This window comes from Nycticebus coucang, chromosome X, assembly GCF_027406575.1.
Source record: "Nycticebus coucang isolate mNycCou1 chromosome X, mNycCou1.pri, whole genome shotgun sequence".
NCBI classification, from domain to species: Eukaryota; Metazoa; Chordata; class Mammalia; order Primates; family Lorisidae; genus Nycticebus; species Nycticebus coucang.
In genome coordinates, this window is record NC_069804.1 from 125,276,177 (window position 1) to 125,298,905 (window position 22,729).

Below are 22,729 nucleotides of genomic sequence, written 5' to 3' on the forward strand. Positions count from 1 at the left end.
GAGGCTAAGGCATGAGGATCACTTAAACCCAGGAGTTTGCGGTTGCTGTGAGCTAGGTGACTCCATAGCACTCTAGCCTGAGCGACAGAGTAAGATTCTGTCTCTAAATAAATAAATAAATGCGTAGGTAGAGATTATCAAAGCAGACAAAATATTTTAAGAGGAGAGACAAAATTCTATAATTCTATGCTCATAACATATATAATATTTTAATTACAAAATGCTAATTGGTAGAAAATCAAGAATTAATATACATATGGTACATGGAAAAAATATGTATAAGAATATTATAGCTAAGTGTATTTTTCAGATGAAATATACTTAATAATATAAGTATTATTCTAGATAAAGTGGGTTATTTCATAATTATAAGTAGATTAACATAACAAGGTGATATAATAATTAAAAACATATTTTCACATTAGAACAGTTCTCTAAAATACATAGAGAATTGAAAGAGAAATGGAGAAATTAATATATCTTTGGAGTTTTCCATGTTAAACTCAAAGAAATTAATAGAATTAATATTCTGAAAAGTGGTAAATAAATGGTAGATCTGAATAGTACTATGAACCAATCATCAATTGAACATAATTAACATTTATACAATCTTCCACTAAATAGCAGAATAGCTGTTCTATCCAACTGGCATATTAACCAGAAAACACTGGAACATATGCTGGGATGTAGAACAATTATAAAGGGATTGAAATCATACTGCTTCTCTTCTATCACTATGGAATTATGTTCGAAATTAATAACAAAATATTTTAGAAATAATTCCCATATTTTTAAGTGCAATTGTAATATTATTCAAGAAAGATCCTTGGTTAAGATGTTTAAAAGTAACAATAATGTTAAAAAGATTGAAAAATATAGAGTGTGGTGCAGACAAAAATATATCTCAATGAGACATTATACAAAACACTTGGGAAACTTCCGTGCTATAAAAAATTAAATGCATTAAATGCTTGACACTGGGAGTGGAGTGCTGACCGCTGTCCTGGCAATCTAGAAGCCCAAACCCTGCAGAGACAAGAACCTTCACAGTTCTTTGTTAAGACTGGGCATTGTATGGTCTGAGGTAGTGCAGCTGTGCTATAATAGTGAATCCGGTAACAGTGCAGAAAGGCACAGGGCAGAGGTGTCTGGCTTGGCTCTGAGAAAGTGCAACTCAGCAGTGGGCAGAGGCTTGGGTCTCTGCATGACAGGTGGAGGCTTGGGAACCATTGAGTCATGGGAACCCAAGTGGAGACACCTCCAACCCAGCAGCAACATTAATAGAGCCATTCTGCTGGGGTGAAATTTCAGAGAGACACCTCCCCAATTCTGTGGACTGCCAGAGGGAGCTAAACCTCACATGGTAGGGATACCAGAGGAGCAGAGTGACTGGGGCAGAGGCATGGTCTCTGAGGGCAAACAACATTTGCTGCTTTGTTAACCTCTGGTTTGGAACAAGCTCAGGTAGAACACTCCCCAGTTTCCATTGAGCACCCAAGGTAGTCAGACTTCAACTCCCCCAGCCAGCTAATGACAGAGGGTGATTGCCTGGTCAATGAGGCATTGAATTCCCTCTGAATCTGGCAGGCAAAAATCCCAGGCACATTTGCTCACTGGAGGGAAGTGAGCCACAGCCCCATGGGGCTACCAATGCCTGGGTGTGATGGAGGTGCAAGGTGGGGAAGGAGGCACCAGCCCCCCAGACTATTTTGCTGGGTGGGCTTTTCTGACTCCACAGAACACTGCAGTGAGTTACACTTGAGTTGCCAGTGGACCCCCGCTACCTAGATGCTAAAGACATTTTGAACTCTCCCACCTGATCTGTGTTTGTGTTGACTGCAACAATTCGTTTGGAACTCTTCAGCTGAGCTGATCACCCAGGGACCCACCAAGGATGTACCCTGGTTGTGTTGTTGTGGGAGTGTGGGACTCTCCTCTTCTAGTTGTTGCCTAAGCAGGGGTGGGGGTGGGGGTGTCTTAGTTGCTTATGTATCGCCACAGCTAAGATTTCAGCCCAAAGCCACTGATTCACTAGGATTGGACAGAGACTGGCTGAATACAGGGCAGAGCCATCTAGCCCCATTACACCAAGCAGATCCCCAGTTTCAGGCTATAGTACTGAATAGGACCTTTGTAAAGCTCTAGAGGAAAAACTGCAATCACCAGTCCCAGTTTTTTAGTAAAGGGAACCCAGGAGCCGTCAGTGCAATTTCACCATACTACCTTCTCTAGCCAAATGGTGAAAAATAATCATGGGGCAGAATCAGCGGGAAAATGCTGGCAACATGAATAATCATAGTAGATTAATTTGGCCAAGGAATGACAAAGGAGACACAACAGAAGATCCCATTCATAAACAAATGGCTGAGATATCAAAAATCGAATTTAGAATTTGGATTGCAAATAAGATTAACAGAATGGAGGTAAAAATGGAATTAGAAGTTCAAAGAGCAATTCAAAAGTTGTCTCAAGAATTCAATGAATTCAAAGACAAAATCACAAAAATTTTGACACATTGAGGCAAGAACTTGCAGCCCACAGAGATCTGAGAAATACAGTAGAATCTCTCAGTAACAGAATGGAGCAGGCAGAAGAAAGGATCTCTGACATTGAAGATAAAGCTTTTGAATGCTCCCAAATGCTCAAAGAGGAAGAGAAGTGGAGAGAAAAAACAGATCATTCCCTAAAAGAATTGTGGGACTACTCCAAAAAAGCAAACATTCACCTTATAAGAATAAGGTGAAGAAGAAGAGGATGGTCTGAAAGATACAGATATTCCACTCCAAGAGATAATTGAGGAGAACTTCCCAAGCATGGCAAGAGATTCTGAAATTGAGATAGACAGTTTCAGAACCCCAGCATGACTCAACCCAAATAAGGCATCTTCTAGACACATTGTAATTAACTTCACCAAAGTTAATATGAAGGAGAAAATCCTGCAAGCAGGCAGATGTAAGAAAATCATAACCTACAAGGGGATGAATATTAGAATGACTGCATATCTCTCTGCTGAAACTTTTCAAGCCAGAAGAGGATGGTCATCGACCTTCAATCTCCTAAAACAAAACAACTTCCAGTCCAGGATCCTGTTTTCAGCTAAATTGAATTTCATTTATGACGGAGAAGTTAAATACTTTAATTAAATACACACATTGAAGAAATTTTCCATAACCAAACCAGCTTTTCAGGATATTCTCAGACCCATCCTTCATAATGACCAACACAATGCTCTACCACCAAAGTAAACTCACTCTGAAGTTCTTGATCAAAACCCAATTTCCACAGTGGTGAAAAGATTTAACATTTCCAATGGACTTTCAAAAAATTTGATACCCAAAATATTATCAACCTTATCAATACTCTCAATTAATGCAAAAGGTTAAATTATCTTCTTAAGAGGCACAGGTTGGCTGATTGGATACAAAAACTCAGGCCAGATATCTGCTGCATACCAGAAGCTCATCTTAACTTAAAGGCTAAATATAGACTCAGGGTGAAGGGATGGACATCTGTAATCCAGGCAAATGGAAATCAGAAAAAAGCAGGGGTGGCAATTTTATTTGCAGATACATTAGGCTTTAAACCAATAAAAATAAGTAAAGACAAGTACGGTCACTTCATATTTGTTAAGGCAAACACTCAACATGATGAGATGTCAATTATTAACATTTATGCACCCAACCAGAATGCTCCTCAATTTATAAGGGAGACCATAACTGACGTGAACAATTTAGTGTCTTCCAGCACCACAATATTGGAGATTTTAACACAACTTTGGCAGTGTTGGATAGATCCTCCAATAAGAAACTAAGAAATTTTGGACTTAAACTTCACCATACAGCAATTGAATTTAACAGTCATCTACAGAACATTTCATTCTAACAAAATTGAATACACATTCTTCTCATCAGCCCATGGAACATCCTCCAAAATTGATCACATCTTAGGTCACAAGTCTAACCTCAGCAAATTTAAAAGTATAGAAATTATTCCTTGTATTTTCATGGATCGTCACGCGATAGAACTCACCAATAACAGGTATATGCATACTCATACAAAGAAATGGAAACTAAGTAACCTTATGCTGAATGATAGCTGTGTCATAGATGAGATTAAGAAGGAAATTGCCAATTTTTTAGAACAAAAATATAATGAAGACACAAATTATCAGTACCCATGAGATACTGCAACAGCAGTCCTAACAGGGAAATTTATAGCATTGCAAGTCTTCCTCAAGAGAATAGAAAGTGAGGAAGTCAGTAACTTAATGGGACATCTTAAGCAAATGGAAAAGGAAAAACATTCCAATCCCAAACCCAGCAGACAAAAATAAATAACTAAAATTAGAGCAGAATTAAATGAAATTGAAAACAAAAGACTTATTCAAAAGATCAATGAATCAAAAGTTAGTTTTTTGAAAAATTCAACAAAATTAAAAAACCTTTGGCCAACTTAACCAAAAATAGAAAATTAAAGTTTCTAATACCATCAATCAGAAATAACAAAGGTGAAATAATAAGACACCTCAGAAATGCAAAAAAATCTATAATGAATAATACAAAAAACTTTATTCTCAGAAATATGAAAATCTGAAAGAAATTTACCAATATGTGGAAGCTGCCAACTTCCTAGACTTAATCCGAAAGAATTGGAAATGCTGAACAGACCTATATCAAGTACTGAAATAGAATGAAGTATATAAATCTCCCCCAAAAGAAGAGTCTGGGACCAGATGACTTCACATGAGAATTCTACCAAACCTTTAAAGAGGAACTAGTACCTACATACTTAACCTTTTCCAAAACATTGAAAAAGAAGGAATACTTTCCAAGACATTCTATGAAGCAAATATCACCCTGATTCCCAAACCAGGAAAAGACCCAACAAGAAAAGTAAATTATAGACCAATATTATTAATGAATATAGATGCAAAAATATTCAAAAAGATCCTAGCAGACAGAATCCAGCAACATATCAAACCAATTATACACCATGACCAGGTGTTTTTTATCCCAGGGTCTCAAGATTGGTTCAATATACATAAATCTATAAATATAATACATCACATAAACAAACTAAAAAACAAAGACCATATGATTCTCTCAATTGATGCAGAAAAAGCTTTTGACAATATCCAGCATTGTTTTATGGTCAAAACACTTAAGAAAATAGGTAAAGAATGAACTTTTCTTAAACTGATAGAGGCCGTCTATAGCAAACCCATAGCCAATATTATATTGAAAGGAGTAAAATTGAAAGCATTTCCACTCAGATCAGGAACCAGAAAAAGTTGCCCATTGTTTCCACTTCTTTTTAACACTGTAATGGAAGTCTTAGCCATCACAATCAGGCAAGAGAAGGTGATCAAGGGTATACAACTAGGGTCAGAGGTGATCAAACTTTCACTCTTCACAGATGATATAATTTTATACCTGGAAAACCCTAGGGACTCAACTGCAAAACTCTTAGAAATTATCAAAGAGTACAGTAGTGTCTCAGGATACAAAATCAATACACACAAATCTGTAGCTTTTATATATACCAATAATAATCAGGCTGAAAATATAGTTAAGGACTCTTTTCCCTTTACAATTGTGCCAAAGAAGATGAAGTATTTGGGAATTTACATAACAAAGGACATGAAAGATCTCTACAAAGAGAATTATGTAACTGTGAGAAAAGATAGCTGAAGATGTTAACAAATGGAAAAACGTACCATGGTCATAACTGGGAAGGATCAACATTGTTAAAATGTCCATATTACCCAAAGCAATATACAAATTTAATGCAATCCCTATCAAAGCACCACCATCATAGTTTAAAGATCTGGAAAAAATAGTACTTCATTTTATATGGAATCAGAAAAATCCTTGAATAACCAAGACATTACTCAGAAATAAAAGCAAATCAGGAGGAATCATGCTACCAGACTTCAGACTATATCATAAATTTATCATGATCAAAACAGCATGGTACTAGCACAAAAAATAGATAGGTAGATGTATGGATCAGAATGGAGACCCAAAAGATGAATCCAGACACTTATCATCATTTGATGTTTGATAAGCCTATCAAAAATATAAATTGGGGGAAAGATTCCCTATTTAACAAATGGTGCTGGGAAAACTGGCTGGCAACTTGTGGAAGACTAAAACTCACACTTTTCACTATTAACAAAAATTGACTCTCACTGGATAGGAGATTTCAACTTAAGACATGAAACTATAAAGATTCCTGGAGAGAGTGCAGGAGGAACTCTTGAATAAATTGGCCTGGGAGAATACTTTTTGAGGAGGACCCCCCAGGCAATTGAAGCAACACCAAAAATACATCACTGGAATCTGATCAAACTAAAAAGCTTCTGTACAGCCAAGAACACAATAAGTAAAGCAAGCAGACATTCCTCAGAATGGGGGAAGATATTTGCAGGTTATGCTTCTCACGAATGTTTGATAACCAGAATCCACAGAGAATTCAAACTTATTAATAAGAAAAGAACATTGTGAGCAAGGGACTTGAACAGAAACTTCTCTGAAGAAGATGGGCACATGGCCTACAGACACATGAAAAAAATGCTCATCATCTTTAATCATCAAAGAAATGCAAATCAAAAGTGCTTTGAGATATCATCTAACTCCAGTAAGAGTGGGTCACATAACAAAATCCCAAAACTACAGATGTTGGCGTGGATGTGGAGAAAAGGGAAAACTTATGCACTGCTTTTGGGAGTGCAGGCTAATACTTCCCTTTTGGAAAGGAGTATGGAGAATACTCAGGGATCTAAAAGTAGACCTGCCATTTGATCCTGCAATTCTTCTACTAGGTGTATAACCCAAAGACAAAAAAATCACTTTATAACAAAGATATTTGCATCAGATTGTTCATTGCAGCTCAATTCATAATAGCATTATCATGGAAGAAGCCTAAGTACCCATCGACCCATGAATGGATTAATAAATTCTGGTGTATATATAGCATGGACTATTATGCAGCTTTTAAAAAAGATGGAGACTTCACCTTTTTTACATTTACATGGATGGAGCTGGAACATATCCTACTTAGTAAAGTATCTCAAGATTGGAAGACAAAATATCCACTGTACTCAGTACTATTATGAAACCAATTTATAATCACTCACACTTTCATATGAAGAAAAAAATCACAACTATGGCCCAGGATGAAGGAGGGAGGGGGGAACGTGAGGGGCGAGGTGAGGTCAGATGGAGGGAGTGTAAATGGTGGGACCACATCTAGGGTGCATATTGCATGGGTACATGTTATATCTATAAAGAATATATATAATGTATATAAATGTCTTAACACAATAATTAAGTAAAACGAGATGAGGTATATGTTAACCAGTATGATGTAAGTGGTCCTAATTCTATATGAAATCAGAACATTGTACCTCATAAATGCATGAATGTATACATGAAAAAACAAAAAAAATTAAATGCCACATTTTTAAGTGACTTATGTTTCAATGAAATAATCACAAGGGAAATTCAAATTTGCAATTGAATAAAAATCAAAAGAATACATCGGATTTATTAGATCTAGCTAAATCTGTTCAATGCAACTAAATAAAATTTGGGAATCTGGATGAGATATAGAAACAAATAATAAACCTCAATAGAAAATTTTGTGAAATGTGAACAAAATCTGTAACTTGATAATAGTATTTTCAACAGTATTGATTTCTTTTCCTTCATAATTGTACTATGGGTATACGTTATGTTAACATTTTGTGAAGCTGGATGAAGGATGTAAGGGTCTCTGTACTGCTTAGAAACTTTTGTAAGTAGAAAATTATCTCAAAATAAAGTGAACCTGTCACAAGAGATAAGATCATTATATAATGGGAAAGAAGTTGAAAGATAATATAATAATTATTAATATATGTGCATATGTACCAAACTTTGGAGCACCACATAAAGCAAATATTTACAGAATTAATGGGAGAAATAGATAGTAATAAAATATCCTACTTTCAACAAGGGATAAATCAACCAGAGAGAAAATCAATAAGGGGATAGTGGAACTGAGTAATAATTTTGACCAAATGGACCTAACAAATAGTTACAGAACATTCGATTTAACACAGCAGAATCACATTTTTCTCAAGTGCACATGGGACATTCTCCAGGATAGATCATAGATTAGGCTGCAGAGCAAGTATTCACAAATTTAAGAACATTGAAATCACATCAAATATGTTTTCTGGCCACAGTGGCATGAAACTAAAAATCAGCAACAGGAAGGAAATTGGGAGATCTACAAATATGTGGAAATTAAACAACCAATGGAAAATAGAAGAAATCAAAAGGAAAATTTTTAATTTTTTTTTTTTTTTTTTTTTAGAGACAGAGTCTCACTTTACACCTTCGGTAGAGTGCCATGATGTCACAGGACTCACAGCATCCTCCGGCTCTTGGGCTTATGCAATTCTTCCGCCTCAGCCTCCCGAGCAGCTGGGACAACAGGTACCCGCCACAACACCCAGCTATTTTTTTGGTGCAGTTTGGCCGGGGCTGGGTTTGAACCCACCACCCTTGGTATATGGGGCCAGCGCCCTACTAACTGACCCACAGGCACCACCCAAAAGGAAAATTTTAAAGTATCTTGAGAAAAACAAAAATGAAAACACAACATATCAAACCTCATGGATGCAGCAAAAGCAGCTCGAAGAGAAAAGTTTATAGTGATAAATGCCTACATTAAGAAAAAAAAGAGGCGGGGCCTGTGGCTCAAAGGAGTAGGGCATTGGCCCCATATGCCAGAGGCGGTGGGTTCAAACTCAGCCCCGGCCAAAAACTGCAAAAAAAATAAAAAAAGAAAAAGAAAAAAGAAAAAAAGAAAGACAACATAATTTTACACCAAAAAAGTATGGGGAAAAAGCAAACTAAGCTCAAAGTCAGTCAAAGGAAGGAAATACTTTGAGTAATACAGACATTTTAAGAATATTAATTCTTCTAATACATGATCAATATATTTCTATTTATTTGTGTCTTCAATTTCTTTCATAAATGTCTTATAGGTTTCAGTGTACCAATATATCATCTCCTTGGTTAAATGTATTCCTAAGTATTTTGTTCTATTTTATACTATTACAAAGGGAATTGCAATAAAATCCCTATTAAATTCTAATGATATTATTTACAAAATAGAAAAAATCCTAAAATTCATCTGTAACAAAGGATTCCAAATGACAAAATCAATTGAGTAAAAGAAAAATAAAAAAGTAAGTAAGAATGCAAGAAGATTAAAGCTGAAGGTTTCACATGTTTTGATTTCAAGCCATATTACAAAGCTTTAGTAATCAAAGCATTATGAAGCTATTGTAAAAACAGACACATAGACCCACAGAACATTCTATAGAATATCTACCTTGAGAAGGGTGCTGATAATACACAGTGGGGAAAGGATAGTGGTGCTGGGAAAACTGGATATCCACATGCAAAAGAATGATATTTTGTCCTTATCTTACACTATGCACAAAAATTAACTGGAAATGGATTAAAGACTTAAGTGTATCAACTGAAACTATAAAAATCCTAGAAGAAAATGTAGGAGAAAAGCTCCTTGACAGTGGTCTTGGTGATGATTTTTTGGATATAACACCAAAAGCATGGGTAGCAAAAGAAAAAATAAACAATTGGGATTATGTCAAACATAGGTGTATGCACAACAAAGAAGCAAAGAAAATAATCATTGAAATTAAAAGGCAACCTATGGCAAGGGGGAAAATATTTATAAACCCTGTGACTGATAAGGAGTTGCTAGAGTCTGAATGTCTGTGTGCCCCCTTTTCCAAATTCAGCTGTTGAAATCCTAACCTCAAAGGTGATGGTATCAGAAAATTGAGGCTTGGGAAGGTAATTAGGTCCTGAGGGTAGAGTACTCATAAATGAGCCATTTTTTACAAAAGAGTCCCCAGAGAGATGCTGGCCCCTTCTACCTTGTGAGATTACTGCAAGAAAGTGCAGCCTATGAGGAGTCAAATCCTCATCAGACACCAAATCTACTTTTGCTTTGATCTTGGATAGAAGATGTGTCAAATTTAAACTGATAAGAAAATAAACTATGCTTGATCTTAGTCAAAAGGCTGAGAAATGAGGGATATGTGCCTTGTTCTTGGAGTGGCCAGACTGTAGAACTTTGAGAAACAATTTTCTATTATTAATAAGTTATCCAGTTTATGATGCTTTGTTACAGCAGCCCAAATAAACTGACAATTATTAATATCTTAAATATATAAGGAATTCATACAACTTATTAAACAATTTTTCCCAAAGAAGACATACAAATAGCCAACAGGTAAGGTGCTCGACATGACTAATTATAAGGGAAATGTTTATTAAAACCACAATGAGATATCACATAACCCCTATTAAGATTGCTATTACCAAAAAGTCAAAAGAGAAAAAAACGTTACAAAGAATGTATCTGGGCATGGTGGCTCAAGCCTGTAATCTGAGCACTCTGGGAGGCCAAGATGGGTAGATTGCTTGAGCTCAGGAGTTGGACAGTAAACTGAGCAAGAGTGAGACCCCATCTCTAAAAATATCTGGGCATTGTGGTGGGTGCCTGTAGTCCCAGCTACTTTGAGGTTGATGTGAACTATGAAACCAGGGCTACAGCTTGAGACTCTGTCTCAAAACAAAAAACAAAACAAATGTAAATAAAAGGAAACCCTTTTGCTTGTTAGTAGACATATTAAGTTATATTACAGAAAACACTATGGACGTTCTTCCAAAAATTAAAAATAGTTCTACAATATAATCCAGCAACCCCACTATTGGGTATTTCCCCAAAGGAAGTTAAATCATTATGTGAAAGAGATATCTGCATTCCCATGTTTATTGCAGCACTATTCACCATAGCCAAGATACGGAATCAACCTAAGTGTCCAACAGTGGATGAAGACATGTAACACATACTAAAGACACAGGCAAAGGAAAGATATTCAGTCATTAAAAAGAAAGGAATCTTGTCATTTATGACAGAATGGGTGAACCTAGAAGACATTATGGTAAATGGAAAAAAGCCATATACAGAAGGACAAATATTCTATGATTTCACTTATATGTGGAATCTTAAAAAATCTTACTTAAAGAAGCAGAGAGCAGAATGGTGTTTTTCAGGGGATGGTGGTGGGAAGATAAGGAGATGTTGGTTAAAAGTTTTAAAAATGAGGGAGAACACTTGAAGATTTCTGCCTGAGAAAGACTTTATGAAGACTTCTATGGCAATTGCAACAACAACCAAAGTAAACAAATGGGACTTAATTAAATTGAATAGCTTCTGTACAGCTAAGGAGACAATAACCAAAGCAAACAGACAACTCTCACAATGGGAAAGGATATTTGCATATTATGAATCAGACGAAAGCTTGACAACTAGAATCTACAGAGAACTCAAGTTAACCAACATAAAAAGAGCCCAAATCCCTTCTATCACTGGGGAAGAGAAATTAATAGAGCCTTCTCTAAAGATGATAGACAAGTGCCTAACAAGCACATGAAGGAATGTTCATCGTTCCTAATTATTAGAGAAATGCAAATCAAAACCACCCTGAGATATCAACTAACCCCAGTGAGAATGTCCCACATCACAAAATCTCAAAATCACAGATTCTGGCATGGATGTGGAGAGAAGGGAACACTTTTACATTGCTGGTGTGACTGCAAACTAATACAACCTTTTTGGAAGGAAGTGTGGAGAACTCTCAAAGAACTTAAACTTAAACTAGACCTCCCATTTGATCCTGCAATCCCATTACTGGGCATCTACCCAGAAGAAAAATAAATCCTTTTGTCATAAGGACATTTGCACTAGACAGTTTATCCCAGTTCAATTTAAAATCTCCAAAATGTGGAAACAGCCTAAATGCCCACCAACCCAGAACTGGATAAACAAGCAGCAATATATGTATATCATGGAATGCTATTCAGCCATTAAAAAGATGGAGACTTTGCATCATTTATATTAAACTGGATGGAGGTGTAACATTATTCTTAGTAAAGCATCACAAGAATGGAGAAGCAAGTATCTATGTACTCAATTCTGATATGAGGACAAGTGATGACCTAGTACATGGTGGGGAATGGAGGAAGGGGGGTTCAGGGAGAGGGAAGAAAGAAGGGGGTGGGGGTCACAGGGTGTGGCACATGTTTTGAGGATGGGACACAATTATAAGAGGGACTTTACCTAACAAATGCAATCAGTGTAACTTGGCTCTTTGTACTCTCAATGAATCCCCAACAAAGTATGATACAGTATTCATGTATTATGTTCATAATTTAACATTCATTTAGAAAAGAAAGAATAGCACTCATGATAGAAAAGTAACACAATGAAAGGATGTTATAAAATAAAACCCACAATACTGGACATTTAATCAAAAAAGTTAGACATATACAAAGAACCTTAAAGCAATGACTACTTATCAGAATATAGAAATAAAAAAGACATAGAAATGATGAACTATTGGAAAGAAACCAAAGGAAAAGCAAAAGAAAACAAAACTGAACAAATTCATAAAACCAGATGACACAAATATAAAATAGCAAAAGTTTAGATTTAAATTATCCATTTCAATAGTCACATAATGTAGAAGAGTTTTAAATATGAATAGTAGAGATTATAAGGTTGAATGAATGAATAAGAGTCACAATAAATTCTCTCTACAGGAAATCCACTTTAATATAAATACAAAAATAGAGTTTAAGGTAAAGGACGATAATAGCACTAGAGGTGACATCAGTGGGAATGGTGGAATAAGAACATCAGAAAATACTCTTCTTGGTGGAAGGAAGATGGCTGACTAGAAACAGCTTTTGCCTGAGGCTCCTGTTCAGAGGGAGAGAGATTGGACTGAGGTGGACTCAGCGAAGGCAAAGATGGGGAGCTGAACATAGAAAGAAGATAGAAAAGTGCATGTCATCTCTGCTGAATCAAGCTGTGCCTCCAAGAAAGAGATAGCAAGAAAACAAAGTCCAAGTGGATGGGAGACCCTCCCACAAGCTGGAGGCCCATTGTGGGCTCTCTGCAAGTGAGCAGGGAACGAAGGACCTCTCACATTACCCCACGGAAGAGAGTCACTAAACCCGTTCCTTCGCCTCTAGGGAAGTCTCACCTGTGAGCCTAAGTGTCATCCTGCCAAGCACAAAAGTGAACGGATATTTTCCCCATAATTCTAAACACATAGTTCACCCTTCCCCCCAGCCTGGCTGCCTGTCTACCCTCTGCAGAGCCTGGAGTGTTTGGTGAATTTTCCGAGACACCTGCACATTGTGTGGGCTGCTGGAAAGCAGTGCAGAAACAGTGACATGTGGAAGCAGGCTGATGAGAGGGAAGCACAGGGAGAGAGGGACACCTAGAGACAGAGGGATGCATGGAGAGGGAGGGATGCATGTAGACAGTGCACTACAGGTGGAGAAGCAGTGATTCCCAGTTCTGACTTTGGCAGGTGAACTTTCTTGGCTCCCCTATGCAGTGGTGGGATAAGGCTCCAACCCCACAGGTTTGCCAGGTGAACTGTCTATGCTATGAATTTCTACTTTCTGGACACTCAAAACTCTTTGAATTCTTTTTTGTGAGCTGTGATTTTACTGCCTAGGACAATTTGATTAGAACTTTTGACCTGGGCTGTACACCTGGGAACACTCTGAGGTTGAGTGGCTGTTGTTTTATAGGGGAAGAAACAGATTCTCCTCCTCCAGCCGTCACTGGTGGAGGCAGAGCACCACAGTTGTTTCTATCTCTTCCCAGCTGAGATTCCAGCCTAATACCATGACCCATTAGCATTTGATAGGAGCAGGCTGACATTAAAACAGAGCCAGCTTGAGTTATTTCACCAAGCAAGTCCTCAGAGTCTCTGGCTATGGTGCTTAGAGGCACCATTGTAAGATTGTAGGGGGAAAGCCATGATCACAAGTCCCAGCTCTTTGGGAAAGGGCTGGTTACCTCTAAATTCCTGGGGCCCACAATCCAGTCTCATCCTACCAGTTTTAATTGTGAAATTGCAGAAAATACTCATGGGGCAAGACCAGCAGAAGAATTATGGTAATATGAATAATCAGACTAGATCAACTACCCCAAGGGATAACAAAGGAGATACAATGGAAGATATCATTCATAGAGAAATGGCTGAAATGTCAGAAATAGAATTCAGAATATGGATGGCAAATAAGATGAATAGAATGGAGGAAAAGATGGAAATCAAAATCCAAAAATAGTTCAAAGGTTGTCTTAAGAAATGAATGAATTCAAAAAGTTATAAAGAATATGGACATAATGAGAAAATATATAGCAGAGTTTAAAAAAAGGAAAAAAAGTATTTGAGGAGCTTGAAAACACAGTAGAGTACCTTAGTAACAGAGTTGAGCAGGAGGAATGAAGAATCTCAGAAATTGAAGACAAAGCTTTTGAATAATCCCAAGCATTCAAAGAGGCAGAAAAAAGGAGCATAAGAACAGAACATTCTCTGAGAGAGTTGTGGGATCATTCCAAAAGATCAAACATCCAAATTAAAGGTATTCCTGAAGGAGAAGAGGATAGTCCTAAAGGCATAGATGCTCTACTCTAGGATATTATGGAGGAGAATTTTCCAAGCATTGCAAGAGATACAGAAGTTCAGATAGTAGATAGTTCAGAACCCTAGCAAGATTCAATCTAAATAATACATCTCCTAGACACATTGCAATTAATTTTGCCAAAGTTAATATGAAGGAAAAAATTCTACAAGCAGTCAGGCATAAGAAAAGTATTAACTACAAAGGGAAAAATATTAAAATGACTGCAGACCTTTCATCCAAAACTTTTCAAGCCAGAAGAGGATGATCATCAACCTTCAACCTTCCAAAACAAAATGACTTTCAGCCCAGGATCCTGTGTCTAGCTAAACTGAGTTTCATTTGTGATAAAAATAAAAAATTAATACTTTACTGACATCCACATGTTAAGGAAATTTGCCATAGCTAGTTTCCAGTTCTCCAGACTCATTTTCCATAATGACCAGCAGAATGGTCTACCACTAAAGTAAATTCACTCAGAATTTATCAAATAAAACCTAGCTTCCACAATGGTGAAAGGGTTAAAAATATGTACTGGACCTTTCAGAAACAAGACAGCCATAACACTACTATACCTATCAATTAAATTAATGTGAATGGCTTAAATTGTCCTCTAAAGAGGCACAGGTTGGCTAAGTGGATAGGAAAACTAAGCCCAGGTATCTGTTGCCTACAAGAAACCCATCTTACCTTAATGGCTAAAAAATGACTTGGAGAAGGGATGAACATCTATAATACAGGTAAATGGAAATCAGAGAAAAAGCAGGGCTGCAATCTTATTTGCTGATACAATTAGATTTAAACCAACAAAAATCGGGAAAGACAGGGATGGACACTACATACTTGCCAGGGAAAGCACACAACATGAAGAGATTTCAATAATGAACATTTATGCACCCTACTTGAATGCTCCTAGATTTATAAAATAAACCCAAACTGATCTGAATAATATGATACCTTCCTGTAGTATAATAATTGGAGATTTAAACATCCCACTGACTAGTACTGGACAGATCCTCCAAGAAGAAACTAAATGAATAAATAATGGACTTGAATATGACCCTAGAATAAATGGACTTAACAGACATATACAGAACATTTTATCCTAACAAAACTGAATACACTGTCTTCTCATCAGCCCATGGATCATTCTCCACAACTGATCATATCTTAGGATGCAAGGTCAACCTCAACAAATTCAAAAGAATAGAAATTACTCATTGTACCTTCTCAGATCATAATGGAATAAAAGTTGAACTCAACAGCAACAGAAATCTTCATACTCAAGTAAAGTCATGGAAACTAAATAACCTTATGCTGAATGATAGCTGGATCAAAGATGAGATTAAGAAGGGCATTATTAGATTCCTGGAACAAAATGATAATGAAGTCACAAATTATCAAAACCTGTGGGATACTGCAAAGACAGTCCTTAAAGGGAAATTTATAGCATTAGATGCCTTCATCCAGAAAATAGAAAGAGAGCAAGTCAGCAACTGAATAGGCCATCTTAACCAACTGGAAAAGGAAGATCAATCCAACCCAAAACCCATCAGAAGAAATAACCAAAATTAGAGCAGAAGTAAATGAAATTGAAAACAAAAGAATTATACAACAGATCAATAAATCAAAGAGTTTTTTTTTTTTAAGTTCAATAAAATAGATAAACCTTTAGCTAACCTAACCAGGAAAAAAAGAGTAAAATCTCTAATCTCATCAATCAAAAACAAGACGAAATAACAACAGACTCCTCAGAAATTCAAAAAATCCTTAATGAATATTACAAGAAACTTTATTCTCAGAAATATGAAAATCTGAAGGAAATTGACCAATACTTGGAAGCACATCACCTTCCAAGACTTAGCCAGAATCAAGTGGAAATGATGAACAGGCCAATATCAAGTTCTGAAATGTATCAACCATACAAAATCGCCCTAATAAGAAAATCCTGTGACCAGATGGCTTCACGTCAGAATTCTACCAAACCTTTAAAGAGGAACTAGTACCTATATTACTCGACCTGTTACAAAATGTAGAAAAAGAAGGAAGACTACCCAACACATTCCATGAAGCAAACATCACCCTTATCCCCAAACCAGGAAAAGATGCAACAAGAAAAGAATATTAGAGACCAATATCACTAATGAATATAGATGCAAAAATATTCAACAACATCCTAACAAACAGAATCCATCAACACATCAAACAAATTATACATCATGACCAAGTCGGTTTTATCCTAGGGTCTGAAGGCTGGTTCAATATACATAAATCTGTAAGTATAATTCAGCACATAAACAAATTAAAAAACAAAGACCATATGATTCTCTCAACTGATGCAGAAAAAGCTTTTGATAACATCCAGCATCCCTTCATGATCAGAACACTTAAGAAAATTGGTATAGAAGGGACATTTCTCAAACTGATAGAAGCCATCTACATCAAACCCACAGCCAATATTGTATTGAATAGAGTTAAATTAAATCATTTCCACTCAGATCAGGAACCAGACAAGGCTGCCCATTGTCTCCACTGCTCTTTAACATTGTAATGGAAGTTTTAGCCATCGCAATTAGGGAAGAAAAGATGATCAAGGGTATTCACATAGGGTCAGAAGAGATCAAACTTTTGCTCTTTGAAGATGATATGGTTGTATATCTTGAAAACACCAGGGATTCTACTACAAAACTCTTAGAAGTGATCGAGGAATACAGCAGCATGTCAGGTTACAGAATCAACATTCATAAATTGGTAGCCTTTATATATACCAACAATAGTCAAGCTGAAGAAACAGTTAAGGACTCTATTCCATTAACAGTAGTGCTAAAGAAGATGAAATATCTGGGAGTTTATCTAACAAAGGATGTGAAATATCTGTATAAGGAGATCTAAAAATAGATCTGCTATTCAATCCTATAATTCCTCTGCTAGGTATATATCCAGAAGACCAAAAATCACATTGTAACAAAGGTATTTGTAACAGAATGTTTATTGCAGCCCAATCCATAATTGCTAAGTCATGGAAAAAGCCCAAGTGCCCATTGATCCATGAATGGATTAATAAATTGTGGTATATGTACACCATGGAATATTATACAGCCTTAAAGAAAGATGGAGACTTTACCTCTTTCATGTTTACATGGATGGAGCTGGAACATATTCTTCTTAGTAAAGTATCTCAAGAATGGAAGAAAAAGTATCCAATGTACTCAGCACTACTATGAAACTAATTTATGGCTTTCACATGAAAGCTATAACCCAGTTATAACCTAAGAATAGGGGGAAGGAGAAAAGGTAGGGGAGGGAAGGGGTGGAGGGCGGAGGGAGGGTGATTGATGGGATTACACCTGCGGTGTATCTTACAAGGGTATATGTGAAACTTAGTAAATGTAGAATGTAAATGTCTTAACACAATAACTAAGAAAATGTCAGTAAGGCTCTGTTAACCAGTGTGATGAAAATGTGTCAAACGGTCTATAAAACCAGAGTATCGTGCCCCATTATCGCATTAATGTACACAGCTGTGATTTAGTAATAAAAAAAGAAGTTAAAATTTTTTTGTTTATAGATAACATGACCTTATAATATAAAAATACCTTAAGACCCCACCCTAAAATTCCTCTCAGAACTGATAAATAAGGTCAGTAAAATTGCAGGATACAAAAACAGCATACAATACTCAGTGTTTATACATACCAACAATGATCAATGTAAAAAATAAATCAAGAAGGCTATTGAATTTACATTAGCTAAGAAGAATATAGAATATTTAGCAGTCAACTTAACTGAAAAAGTGAAAGATCTACACAAGGAAAATTAAAATACTGATGAAAGATATTGATAAGTTTATAAAAAATGGAAATATATTTTTAGCTCATGAATTGGAAACATTTATATGGTCAAAATGACCACGCTACCTAAAGCAATTTACAAATTTAACTCAGTCCCTAACAGAATACTAATGACATTATTCTCAGAAATAGCAAAAAAGTCCTAAAATTCAAATGGAATTACAAAGGATCCCAAATAGGTAAAGCTATCCTGAGGAAAAAGAATAAAACTGGAGGCATCACACTATCTGTCTTCAAATTTTATTTTAAAGATATAGTAACCAAATCGGTATGGTACTGACATAGACACGTAGACCAATGGAACAAAATAGGAAACCCAGATATAAATCCATGCATTTTACAGCTATCTCATCTTCAACAAAGGCACTGAAAACATATGATAAAGAAAGGACCATTTGTTCCATAAATGCTGTTGGAAAAACTATGCAGAGAAATAAAACTAGACCCCAAATCAAGTGAAAATATATTAACACCTTTAAGGCATGAAACTTTTAAAGTACAAGAAGAAAACACTGGGGAAATGCTCTAGATACCAATAGCACAGTCAACAAAAGTAGAAATAGACACAGTATATTAAATCAAGCTAAAAACCTTCTGCACAGCAAAGAAAACAGTCCTCAACATGAAGAGACAACTAACAAGTGGGGAAAAATGTTAAACTACACATCTGACAAAGGATTAATAACCAGATATATAAAGAGCTCCAAAAACTCAATGGCAAACTGTAAATAATATGATTTAAAAATAGGCAAATAATCTGAATATTTTCTTTTTTTTTTTTTCTTTTTATTGTTGGGGATTCATTGAGGGTACAATAAGCCAGGTTACTCTGATTGCAATTGTTAGGTAAAGTCCCTCATCCAATCATGTCTTGCCCCCATAAAGTGTGACATACACCAAGGCCCCACCCCCCTCCCTCCGCCCCTTTTTCTGCTTCCCCCCCATAACCTTAATTGTCATTAATTGTCCTCATATCAAAATTGAGTACATAGGATTCATGCTTCTCCATTCTTGTGATGCTTTACTAAGAATAATGTCTTCCACTTCCATCCAGGTTAATACGAAGGATGTAAAGTCTCCATTATTTTTTTTTTATTTATTTATAATCTGAACATTTTCAAAAAAGACATACAAATGGCCAACAGGTATATGAAAAAATACTCAATACCATTAGTTATCAATAAAATGAAAATCAAAACTATAATGCAATGAGATATCATCTCACCCAAGTTAAAATGGCTATTATCAAAAAGGCAATAACAGATGTTGATATGAATGCAGACAAAGGGGAAGCTTTGTACACTGTTGATGGGGTTGTAAATTAGTACAGCCACTATGGTGAACAGTATGAGGTTCCTTGAAAATTTAAAATCTTAAAAAAAACTGCCAAGTGATTCACTATTAGTTATTTATCCAAATGAAAAGAAATCAGTAGTTCTAAGTAGTATCTGCATCCCTGTTTTTATTGCAGCACTCTTCACAATAGTGAAGAGACAGAATCAACCTAAGTGCCCCTTAATAGATGAATGGATAAAGAAACATGTGTATGTACACAGAGAAGAATATTATTCAGCCATTAAAAATAATGAAATCCTGTCATTTGCAGCAACATGGATGGAACCAGACATTGTTCAGTGAAAGAAATGAAGCACGGAAAGACAAATATTCCATAGTCTCAGTCATATGTGAGGCCTAAAAAAATGAATGTCATGAAGACAGGGAGTAGATTAGTGAATGCAAGAGACTAATTGGGGAAAGGGGAATGAAGAGGTATTGATTAATAAGTACAAATATACAGTTTGGTGGGAGAAATAAATCCTCATGTTAGGTAGATTAGTTGGATGACTTCAGTTTATAATAAACTATTGTGTATTTCTTTTTTTTTATTAAATCATAGCTGTGTACATTAATGCAATCATGGGGCACCATACACTAGTTTCATAGACCGTTCGACACATTTTCATCACTCTAGTTAACATAGCCCTACTATGAAACTAATTTATGGCTTTCACATGAAAGCTATAACCCAGTTACAATCTACTGTATATTTCAAAATAGCTAGAAGAGAAGAATTTGAATCACTGTAGCATAAAAAACCCAGATATTTAAGTTTGTAAGTATCCCAAGTACACTGATTTGAATTTTACAAATTACATGAATATTATTACATGTACCTCAAAACTGTGTACATCTATTACACATTGATTAAATTCTTTTTTGTTGTTGTTGTTGTTGCAGTTTGGCCAGGGCTGGATTCGAACCCGCCACCCTCAGTATATGGGATCAGCACCCTACCCACTGAGCCACAGGCGCCACCCATGATTAAATTCTTTTTAAAGCTAAAGAATGAAAAACAATCATTCAAATATGTCTTTAAACAATAGAAAAAGAACATTTCCCAGTTCATTCTATGAGAGTAGCATTATTCTGACACCCCAAACAGACAAAAACAACACAAGTAAAGAAAACCACAGACATAAAAATCAGCATTTTATGAGTCAAAAAAATCACCAACAAAATAATAGCTAATCAAATTCAGAAACTTATAAAAATGATTATACATTATGACCATATGGAATTCAAGTGTGATTTAAGAAAAATCAATCAATGTAATATACCACATCAATATAATAAAGGGTATAAAGGGTTTCACGATAAAACACTGAACATACCAGGAGTAGGGAGGAACTTCCATAACCTTATAAAAGTCATCTATAAATCAACCATAGCTAACATAATAATTTATACACAAAAGCTTGCCTCCTAAATCAGAAGAAGATGGCTTTGCTTTTATCACTTCTATCTGACATTCTACTGAAATTAAAAAAAAAAAGAAATTTTTAAGCTAGGCAAGGAAGGAAATTAAAGATATCCAGATTTTAAAGGAATAAGCAAAACTATCATTATTTTGAACATTTCATGAGCTTTATCTAGAAAATATGTTCAGTATGTCTCCAGGATACAAGATCAAGAAAAGGGTCTATTGCATTGGTATGTAGTAGTAGTAAAACATTCTGAAAATTTGAAAATTTCAAATTTCAAATCAAAAATTAAGAAATTTAGGAACAAATTTAATAAAAGAGCTGCCAGATCTGTAAACCAAAATCCAGAGTAAACGTTGAAAGAAATTAAAGAATATGTAAATACATGGAAAGATATCGCATGAGCATGGGTTGAAATAGTTAATATTGTTAACTACATTATTTATTTTTTATTAGATCATAACTGTGTACATTACTGCATTTATGGGGTATAATGTGCTGATTCTATATACAGTCTAGAATGTTCACATCAAACTAGTCAACATATCATTCAGCTCACTTATTCAATTGTTGTGTTTAAACATTTATACTCTATTGTTAATATATTTGACATGTATGCTTGCAATATATACAGAAGGTGAGGTCCCAGCAATTATCCTCCCTCTACCCATCTCTTCCCTCCCTACCCTCCCCCTCCTCCTCTTTCCTTCTTTCTGGGCTATAATTGTGTTTCATTTTTCGTGTCCCTACATTAATCTAAAAATTTAACGTGATCTTTTCCAAAATCCCAGCTTCCTTAATTTTGTTTTTTAGAAATTAACAGGCTGCTTATAAAATTCATATGGAACTGTATAGGACCCAGAATAGTCAAAACATTTTAAAAGAAAAAAACTAACATATTTTCTTTCCACAAAATGTCCAGAATATATAAACCCATAGAGATAGAAAGTAGATTAGTATTTTCCCAGGGCTAGGAGAAAGGTAAATGCATAGCAACTGCTAATAGGTAAATAGTTTCTCTCTGGGGCAATGGAGTGTTTAGAAATTAGATAGGAGTGAGAGTTACACAAAAAAACACTTAAGAAATCTGAATTATGCACTTTAAAAGTGTGAATTTATGTTAATTCTATTTCAATTATATGAATGTAAAGGATGGAAAAAGACTACATTATGCTAACACTAATCAAAGTAAGCTGAAGTGACTATATTAACATCATAATTCATGTTTGTATGTGAATTCTTTCTTTTTTTTTGAGACAGAGTCTCACTTTGTCACTCTCAGTAGAGTGCTATAGTGTCGCAGCTCACAGCAACCTCAAACTCTTGGCTTTAAGCAATTCTCTTGCCTCAGCTTCCCAAGTAGATGAGACTACAAGTGCCCACCACACCACTCTATTTTTTTAGAGACAAGGTCTTGCTCTGGCTCAGGCTGGTCTTGAACTCATAAGCTCAGGCAATCCACCCTCCTCAGCCTCCCAGAGAGCTAGGATTATAGGCATGAGCCACCATGCCCAGTGTAAATTATGTTTCTCTTCTATTT

General features: G+C 35.7%; 1 protein-coding gene and 1 pseudogene across 1 annotated transcript in view; both read right to left on the reverse strand.

Moving 5' to 3' along the window:
• Positions 1–22,729, reverse strand: part of HTR2C (5-hydroxytryptamine receptor 2C) — a 350,577-nt gene that overhangs the window by 66,488 nt on the left and 261,360 nt on the right. The gene's annotated exons all lie outside the window — the stretch shown is intronic.
• On the reverse strand, positions 9,940–10,117 carry LOC128578572 (uncharacterized; annotated as a pseudogene).